This window comes from Triticum urartu, chromosome 6A (assembly GCF_056163025.1).
Source record: "Triticum urartu cultivar PI428250 chromosome 6A, HENAU_Tu73, whole genome shotgun sequence".
In the NCBI taxonomy this organism is placed as follows: domain Eukaryota; kingdom Viridiplantae; phylum Streptophyta; class Magnoliopsida; order Poales; family Poaceae; genus Triticum; species Triticum urartu.
Window position 1 is genome coordinate 51,751,725 of NC_141878.1, and position 10,352 is coordinate 51,762,076.

The window sequence follows — 10,352 nt, forward strand, 5'->3', positions numbered from 1 at the left end:
TTACTTGATCGCAGATCATTATTGAGACATGTTTGTTGCATATTTTTCCTTTTTATTTTTCACCCTTGCATCGAGTGGCTTATTTATCAGGTCTGTTTTATGTTATTTTCTCTGTTCCAATATAAATATTCATTTTAAATGTTCGCTTCCTGGTGTTCTAATTTGTGATTTCTTGCCGTACTTTTGGCAGTACCTCCATCAAAATTAGAAAGACGTTTTAGTAATGTTGTGTTTTTTGGGCCATGCTAGTGGATATATTCACTCCGTTCTTGAATGTAAGCCTTTTAGAGATTCCATGCAATTTATAAATTATAATTTCAGTGATGTCTCATCCTTCTCATTTGCTGTCCAGTTTTTTCTTAGAGCAATGGTCTTATGATTCTGTTTGTATCTAATGCCATTTTCTATGTTTTTCTTACTTATTTTCAGGACAAATCCCACCAGACTTGGCTCTAATTGAAGTTATCATAAGAGTAAGTAATCAGCACTTGTTGTTCTGTTTTCTGATTCTATTGAGAAAGCTCAAAATTTGCAGTGTAAGATCAAACTTTTGCTCGCAGAATATTTAATGTGCGCTAAAAAGTATGTAGATTTACTCATGAGGGCAGAATCCTGTGAATTTTTTTGAATCGATTGCTCAATTAGGAATAATAACTTACATGATAGACATTTTATTTTATAACACCCGTGATGAGGACATGTGGTGCGTAAATTCTATTCATAAGTTTTGAAGTCATAAATTATATCCTCGCTGTCCAATTAAACACAGTGTTATATGAATCTCCATCAGCAGATCCTTGCAGCGCAACACGCAGGGTGAGCCAGATGGCATGGCATTCAAACAAAGCCATATTTTTATTTAGTCTACTATATAATGTACTGCTATCACTATATGACATAGAAAAACCATATAAATCTGTTATCCTGGACTGCCATTGGCTTGCTTTTGGTGTATCAGTGTATTTTTGAACTGGATGAAGAAAACCTATCACCATATGTAATCGACTTGGTACTACGGTACCATTTTCTATGAGATGCATGTATTCTGCTTGTTCCTACCTCTTTCATTACAAAATATCAAATGTTGGATCAACCCGAGACAGGCAGCGCGCCCCAAAGTAGTATTACGTTGCTGTGGCTATGTCACAGATGCATAATTTTATATATGTGTGCTCAAACATAGGGTTGGACAGGGCAAACTCCCTATATTGGATACAATTATGTTATCTATAAAAGCAATTTCATGCTTTCATGCATTAAAATGATCTATTCTTGGCAACTATTCTTGCAACAATATGTACTTTGTTTACTTGAGCCAGGCACCGCGTGCGAATGCGTGTTTTAGATTGATAAACACAACTGCATTATGTTATTTTTTATATTTACAATGCTTCAATGATTGTATTATCGGGTGGGATATGACTATACCCGACAGCACCGCTGTCGGGTGCAGCAAGTCGCATTTTCTACCTACTTGTTGATAGTAAAGCCCACACGTGTTGATGCTTATATTGTTCATACTTCTTAGTTTCAATTTGAACCTTATATGTTGATGCTTGTTGACTCTTATGCCTTATCGATCATTTGAAACTTGACTTTGGAAACTCATGCGTTTGGTAATGGACTTATAGGTTTGCATCGTGGATGCCGTTGACGGTGGGCATACATGCTATAGTGGAGCTCATTGCATCTTTGAGCTTCATGCTTTGTGTGAACTTGGAACTCGTGCTTTTGTTTGTGAACCTTGTTGGATATGTACGCATGTGTGGACTCGGAACTTATGGTCCTTTTGTTTGCGAACTATTGTTGCATATGTACGCATGTGTGGATTTTCGTTGGATATATATTGCTTGCTGGATCTATATATTGCTGCATATATATTGTTGGTCATTTTGCTTGCTGGATCAATATATTGCTGGATATATATTGTTGGTCATCTTGCTTGCTGGATCAATATATTGCTGGATATATATTGTTGGTCATTTTGCTAGCTGGATCGATCAATATATTGCTGGATATATAAGCCATCTTGCTGCTGCTCGCTGAAGCATGCAGGAAAAAAAATGCTATTTGGCATATAAACCGAGTGTCCCAGGGACATGGCACCCGGCTTATAGGCATATTATGCCACGGGGAGCTTTATAAGCCGAGTGTTCCAGATGCAGGCACCCGGCTTATAGGATATGTTTAACAGTGGATGTCCTATAAGCCGTGTACAAAGGCACCTGGCTTATATTTAAACCGTGCAGCTTGTGCAGACACAAGGTTTATATTTAAACCTTGCGGCTCGCTTAGGCACTCGGTTTACATTTAAACCGTGCAGTGCTCGTTGGCACTTGGTTTATATTTAAACCGTGCGGCTCAGTTAGGCACTCGGTTTATATATAAACTGTGTAGCGTTCGAGGGCACTCGGTTTATACAGACGGTGACACGTGGCCGTTATCTCCCGGCTGCCGTCATGTTACTTTAGTAAGCCGAGAGCCTCGTATAAACACACGGCTTATACGTAAACCGAGTGTTTTCCCACTGGCACTCGGCTTATAGTGTATAAACCGATCAAGTGTAAACCGTGTCATATAAGCCGGGAGTTTGACTCGGCTTATATATAAACCGAGTTTATATCGACATAAGCCGAGTTCTTTGGGTACACGGCTTTAAAGTTTTTTCCTGTAGTGTATGAAGGATGGCAGATTCATAACGGTCATCACAAAGGCTGTAAAGATCATCTTTGATGATTGTACACATCTTTTGATGAACAACCCGTTAAAGCTGTCAAGGCCAGGGTAATTTGCTTGACCATATTATCAACCTCCTATCCAGAGAAGGGGTCCGAGAGGTAGCCAAAGACCATCAACCTGTTGCACAAGCTCAGAAAGATCAAACAAGTGGGGGTTGGCCACGGCAGATAATCTGTTACCGAACATTCTCGAGATGATAGCAACTTTGACTTCATCCTCATCAATTGAGGAGCCCTAACGGTGCAGAAACTACTTCACAATGGTGCAGCGGAAACAGCGGCGATAACTTGAACCCACGTAGCGAGCCATAACCAACAGGCAAGCTGACTGGGGAAGCGGCCTAGTTCACATCGACATCATCGAAGAACACATCTTCATAACCTGTATCTTCCATACCTGGCCAAGTTGATTGTATCTTCCATACCTGGCCAAGTTGATAGCCAGGGACAAGCCAGGTGAGTACGTTTGAATGTACTCGCAGGCAACCCAAGGAACGTAATAGCAGAATATTCATGCAAGGCTCAGTACAAAGGAAAGGCTTCTATACTAAGTTTAAAAATTTGCGGAAAGCTGGTTTTTAATGCACATGTCCTACTTTTGGAAATTAACAAGGCCTCGAGGTCGGAAGAACCACGGAGCCTCAGGTTACAGATATCAACATAAACAGGTTAAGTTCAACGCTAAATCATCTCATCATCAAGTCTGGGTACCAATTATCCCTCATTATCATAATTAGCATCTTTCCATATCATCAGCATCCTTATCATCATCAGGTTTTTATGGACATAGTCTCAGCGGGGTCATTGCAACTGCCCTTAACCGAGGGCAACGGCTATTCGAATAGATTTACACTCTGCAGAGGTTGCACACTTTACCCACAAGAACCGGAGAGCTTTCGTGTCAACAACAACGTCTCACCGCACAACTGACTTGCACCTGAGACAAGCCTCTGATCAATACCTTTCCTCAGAAGACACTATTAGAGAGACCACACGCTGGTACTCGTTCCCCGTGCAACATCCTCATCATAACATTTTTGTATAAGGAGCTACAAGTCCCAGGCCCATCATATCACCCACGCACGAGGGGTACCAACGATGTGCCCGCTGCCGATATAAATCAAGCATAGCCACCGATTCAACAATGACCGCGTGCCGAGATTGGCTACAACCGCACTCGTCACTAGAAATGTGGGCCCTCTTGTAGTATCAAACAAGGTACTCAATAATGCATCTTTCCCATATAAGAGGTAGTGTGGTTGCGCTAGGTGTTGGGCCGACAACACATCTTAGCATCTAATCCTTTCCGAAAACATTGGTTTACTTCCTCCCTCGGGAACCTTCGTTATCCGATGGGGTTTTCACATAACTTTTGTAATGGTTTTTTTTGCTTGTGTCCAACCTATAAGCTTGCTACCCATTTTTCATGGCTAAGCAACTACCATAGCATGTAGTTGTGCCCATTTGTGTTTCCTGGGTTATCAAAGTCGAGGTAATAACGACATCTAGGGTGTCGCTTATGTCATGCAAATAGGATCAACTACTAGCAGCGCATAATCATAAATTTTGATGCACGAAAATAAACTACATCATGAGCAAAACTTGGGTGAATCAACATGGTCAAAAGGTTGCTTGCCTGGCTTAGCAAAGTCTTCAAATGCTTCTGGTCCTTCTCCAAATACTCTGTCTACTTCGTCAACTAACGTAGAAAGCAATCACAATAATAAACACAACAAGGCAGAAAATAAAAGTGCTCTAAAAAAATAGGAATTTCACTTTTCTAGGACCTCTCTGGCTATAAAATAACCAGAGTAACCCTACTAATTTTAGAGCTAGTGATATTTTTGAACATTTCATATAGGTGGAATCAATGGAATAATGAACATCCAAGAAGTTCACAAAATGCCTTTTGTAAAAACGAGTGAAGGTACTCATTAAATAAGGCATGATTTTAGAAACATTTAGAAATTAGTTTCACTGGATTTGGAGTTCAAATGATTTTCCTAGGGATTTACAAGGTTGACATAAAGAAAGAAATGACCTATTTAATGGGTCAAACAGAAACTAGGCATAGGAGAAATGTTCACTATGGCTAGATAAATAGATAATCTATACCTACTAATAAAGCAAATACGTATTCTTAGTCCGTCAGGCATATTTTCAGAAAACCCCCTGTACTTTTTTAGAAAAACCCGCCACCCATAATTAATTTTCCCCAAAAAAACAAAAAAACAATTCGTTTATGGGCCACAATACACCAAGTGGGCCTCATAAAATCAAACAGAAGAGTTGTAAGAGTTGTGGGGAATCAAACTCACAACCTCCCGTATGAGGTAGAGCTGGGCAAACCATCTGTGCTAACATCTATTTATCCCTAAAAAAAGCTAACATCTATTTGTGATTAATACCACCTCGATAATTTATATTCAATGTTACCAATTTATTTACGTTTATAACTTATCTGAAATATCAACAAGCCTCCTCGGAAAACAAAGAACAGATGGAATTAGAACAAAGACCAGAAAAGGATTAACTCGAGGGATGGGATTGTGCGCGTCTGATACATGATACTTCCATCGTGGAAATAATCTATCTAAAGACCTGATTAAAAATCGACTGAATAAAAAAAAGAATAAGGTGCAACCTATGACCATGTATGTGTCCAGAAATTCATGGTGCACTTAATTAACGCTAAAATTGCTTACTCCTAATTAACCTGAGAGGGAAGCCTGGAACTGGCAGGCGCCCATGAGCCGTCCAGCGGTGCTCCTCCTCCACGACTTCCCGAAGAGCTGGAGGTCGTGGTGCAGCCAGATGGGCGCGCTTGCCACGCTCTGGCAGCCTCGCCCCGGACCTCCACTGCGGTGAGTCCGGAACCCCCTTCCACCCCGATGTCTACGTTCCTCAACCTGTGATGGGTTCTATATCACATGGGGTACAAGGTGACCTGCCGACCCCTGTGTCTTCTTGTTCTTAATTACAGTGAATTGAGTTCTCTGTAATGGAAGTTCACACGACAAATCGAATCTCAGTGTCAATGCTGGAGATGACTACAACTGCTGCATGCTACGACGTTGATAGTGGCTGCATCGGACTCTATGAAGGATACTCCCTCCATCACATATTAAAGGGCGTACCTCACATCTCTCTGGGCCCAAGGTCGCTAGCGATTGGCAGGAATAAATGATGCGCTGGAGCTGCGATAGTTAAGGATATGTGCCTAATTAATCGCCAAACAAATGCATAGTAACCTCCCCGTCCAATAAAAGGCCTCGCACACCCATGCATGCGAACAAAACCGATTCACATCTCCACCTAAAGTTTCAGTTCACACCATGCATGCGTATCAGGAAGGCAAGCGGAAGGAATAATTTCAGCGGGCTAATTAATGACCTGCGCCCTATTTCCCTCTAATTGTGAAAAAAATTGGTTTTGGAGATACGCCCTTTAAACTGTGATGGAGGGAGTAGATGCGTGCAGAAGCCATGCATGGTGAGCGCTGCCATGCAGAAAATGCTACATGAAAAAATGTGCATCATACACCATTGGATAGATCATGAAATTAGGGGCATGTAGGAATTTGAATCATCAAATTTGGATTTGAAATGAATATTCTTGGAATATTTGAATATCTGGATAATTAGAAAAGAAAAGGCAACAACCTGCCAGGCTGGATCTGGCGGCGCAAAGGCGTGTACCAGGCGCAACTTAGCGGAGCAGCGAACTGGGCCTGGCCAACTACTCGTGCGGGCGCGGGAGGGCGACGTCAAAGACTGGTTGCAGTCGGCGGGAATCTTAGAACTTAGCATTTTTGCTCTGGGGAGCGATTGCCAACGGTTTTTTTGTACGTCCTCCTATGAGGCATGCTGAGTGCTCCCACTGGGTGTACTCCCCGAGACTACCGTCGATTGCTGGCAATGGGCGGGAGTCTTTTTGAACTAACACTTTGATGTTTTTGGCACTTGGAGTGCCACCCCCACACGGCTGCCAGAGTGTGGCGCTTTAATGGTATTGGATAAAACCTTGATGAATGTGGACTCTTCGGTCATACAACGGTCCATTACTCTAGAAAATATTAATATCTAAAAAAACTTCTTGAGGGATATTACATATGAGTTAAGAGTGATAAAGAAAGGCATGTTCATAAAATATTTAAGCAAACCTCCTACAAGGCTAATATTGTACAATAATTGCAAGCGAGCACTAGGTATTACAACAATTCCAAATGAGCAGCAATGTGAGATGGCAATTTATATAGGCCCAAGTTAATAAACGAAGTTCGAGCCAAATGCTAATGTATTGTTGGGTATCAATTACTCCCTCTGTCCGGAAATAACCGTCCTTCAAATGGTGAGCGCTGATCTAGCGTAACGCTAGATACATCCGTTTGAGCGACACTTATGTCCAGATGGAGGGAGTACTTGTTGCAACCACTAAAAAGTAATGCAATGTTGCAACCACTAAAAAGTAAATAGAAAATATAGACGATGCAAGGTAAAGGAAAAATAAATCATTCTGCTACTACTTAAAGATAAGGTTACTTACTCAGTTAATGCATCACAATAGCATATCCATCTGACGAATCATCTTATGTATTATGTAAAAGTTCAGCTCCATCATGTCCACCACCAATACGCTTGCCTACAAGGGGGTATTCTAGCCATTAGGTACCTCATTTCCAGAAACATCTGCACTCCAGCTATGCACTGATACTACTATTCATATCAGATAAGTAGATACAAGGGCGCATCGATGAGATATTTGGACAAACTCATATATGGAGTTAAGAGGAAAACAGCTTGGGTTTGATACATCATGACGAGTATATAAACAAAACCCATCTACCATCAAAGGAAGACAAATATTCTCAAAACAATATATACTCGGTACCGTCATAGAAATGAAGAACCCCGCACACTCAAACTATTAGCTGAACTGAAGGAAGAAGTTGCCTAAAATTATGCTTAAGCTCGCTCCATGCTATATCTGTTAAAATAAAATACACCCATACTAATAAACCCACTAAAAGATGTTTCCCTAAATCATAACCATCACAGGAAATGCCACCACACAAACATCCGAAAAGAGGACGCTAGAAGAAAATTGCTATATGTCGACAAGATCATCAAGTAGCAAGAAACAATTTAAATAGAGCCACTTAAAATTGCTATCTTAACACGAAAGGATTTGAGCGGTATTCAACCAACCAATTATAAGTAATATCTTGGTTTTGTTATACCAGCAATGTAAAGGCATATGCTATTACCTCCTGCAGCATAGACACTTTCGAATGGAAAATAGCGACCCATGAGGGTTTTGGAAACTTTCTTGAACTGCATGGACTCAAGCTGGATCGTGAAGACGCCAATATGTGTCCGTAGGAATACCACATTATTGTACTCAGCAAACCCTAATATCATTGGGGGCGGCCCTCTCTCAATATCTGAATCCGTGGAAAGTAGTTTAACTAGATTGATAGTTCTTTGCAGCATCCATGAAGCAACACCATCAGAATCAGTCTCCATCTTCCATAATTGGGCGCTGAATTTTGACAAAGAGAGAATACCAAGGCCACCACCCTCTGCCCGCATAACCTGGAACTGGGCTAGACTATTATTGGCAATATCTACGTGCACCGGTATCACAGCTAGGATCTGCCTCTCCAAATCAAACTCAAGGATGCCATCCAATGTGTTAATTTCTGCCAATCTGTCAATGAGCAACCAGTAAAGGGAATGCCCAACTAGCACACTGATAGTTACGAACATTGTAATCATGGTGGGAAATTCGCCCATAGTAGAACTAGAAGCCTTGGATGGAAGCGGTGTCGAGACAATATCACCCCATCCGCCAGTCTCCGATGAGTAAACACGGGCGATTGCCCGTGTATGTTGTTGGTCAGCTGTCTCTGTGCCTACCAAGACCACCTGGAAGTGTTGGCTGTCTCCGGCGGCGCGACACACCGCCCCGCTGGCCTAGCTGACCAGGGCCTTCTCCACATCGAACTCCGGGGGAACGGCAAGGTGGTGCTGGTCGATGTTGAAGGGGTCCCACACCAAGAGCTTGTTCCACAATTCGCAGAAGGTGAGTAGGAGGCCATGGCGGGATCCCAAGGGCATCAAGTACCAGATGCGGTCGTCGTCGAGGGTCTCGAGGCACGAAGAGAGGTGGGAATCCGGGACACGATTGGGAGGATCCATTGCAGGTTCGAAGTCCGAGACGTGGTAGAAGAACCCGAGGAGAGGTGGGTTGTGGCGGTGGTGGAGGCGGAAGCGGCGGGAGAAGCCGGGGTCGGAGACGATTCCAAGCCAGCCCTTGGAGACAAGGGAGGCGCGAGGGAGGGAGGACGGATCTGGCGGGAGGCGGAGGAGGATCTCGGAGAGGAGGTTGTCGTCCTCCAGCGGCGGGGCCGCCGCCGGCGGGAGCGGGGGGCGGCGGCTCATCTCCTCACAGCTCATGTGGGAAGTGTTTGGAAGCGGCAACCCACGATGTGAGGATAGCAGAGTGTGAGATTGCAGAGTCACGGCTGCCACTGAGATTGAAGCCCAAAGCCCAAAGGCAAACCCTTCCTACTTCGGGAGAGAAAGCCCACTACGCTATACTCCCTCAAATACAAACAGTATACGCAGTCTCTCTCTCAAAAAAAAGACAGTATACGCAGAATTTTCTAACTGTTTCTTTGAAGCTAACAAAAATGGTCATTTTTTTATGGCCGCTGCTATGAATCAGCCGGCCGATTTTCTGAAGAAATCAGCCGGGTCATGAACCGTCGGATACGTCTTTCCTGGTTGTTGGATGAGTCAACAAGATGCCGCTCCGATCTCCTCTTGCTTTGTTCTCTTTTGGGCCACTGGCCACAACAAACGCAATGCATGCGTCGTCGGTAGAAATATCACCGCCCCAGCTTGTAGGTGCCACTCCGCCACGCAACAAGACCTTGGGTGTTGCATCGCAGCTCCGCCGCCGGCAAGATCTGTGGGCACAGTACGTTAGGGGTTGCATCACAACTCCGCCGCCAGCGAGATCCGTGGGTTGCAGCACTTCGCGTGCTACATTGCAGCTCCGTCGCCGGCCTACGGCAGCGCAACACCGTGAAGTCCTGCATCGCACCGCCGGAGAGGCTGCGTTGCAGCACCAGCAGCCACCAACGGTCGTGTGGCAGTGCAACACTCATGAGTGTTGGATAGCAGCCGTCGGCGGTGTCGCATCGGAGCACCGATGTCAAGGAGTGTTGTGTCGCAGCACGCCAGCACTGGTTTGTGTTTTCTGGCGCACCAGTAGGTGGAGCTTGTGCAACCATGGCGGACACAGCAGGCATGGGCGAGATGTGCGGGGACGGGAAAAGGGAATCGAGCTTGCGCTAGAGGACGAGGAGATAAGGCTAGCAGGTGGGCGGGCCCCACCAAGACATGCGCGTCCATAGCACGTGGTTTACGCGAGTGGAAAATCATCCGATTGAAAATCGTTTTCCATTTTTGATTCATTGCGATGCAAAACTAATTTATGTGAAAAATATTGATTATAATAAAGCATCGTTAGCGTTATCTACCATATTCGACTATATATTCAACAGTTATTTCTCACGGGTGGCACATGTTTTTTGCACCTGTCTAG

General features: G+C 43.7%; 1 long non-coding RNA gene and 1 pseudogene across 1 annotated transcript; one reads left to right on the forward strand and one right to left on the reverse strand.

Moving 5' to 3' along the window:
• The first annotated feature begins 432 nt into the window (after positions 1-432).
• LOC147963842 (uncharacterized) lies at positions 433-1,800 on the forward strand. Its single transcript, XR_015607403.1, has 2 exons — positions 433-473; positions 1,632-1,800. It is a non-coding gene; the product is annotated as an uncharacterized LOC147963842 (long non-coding RNA).
• Positions 1,801-7,326: 5,526 nt separating this feature from the next.
• Positions 7,327-9,196, reverse strand: LOC147963843 (uncharacterized; annotated as a pseudogene).
• Positions 9,197-10,352: the final 1,156 nt, after the last annotated feature.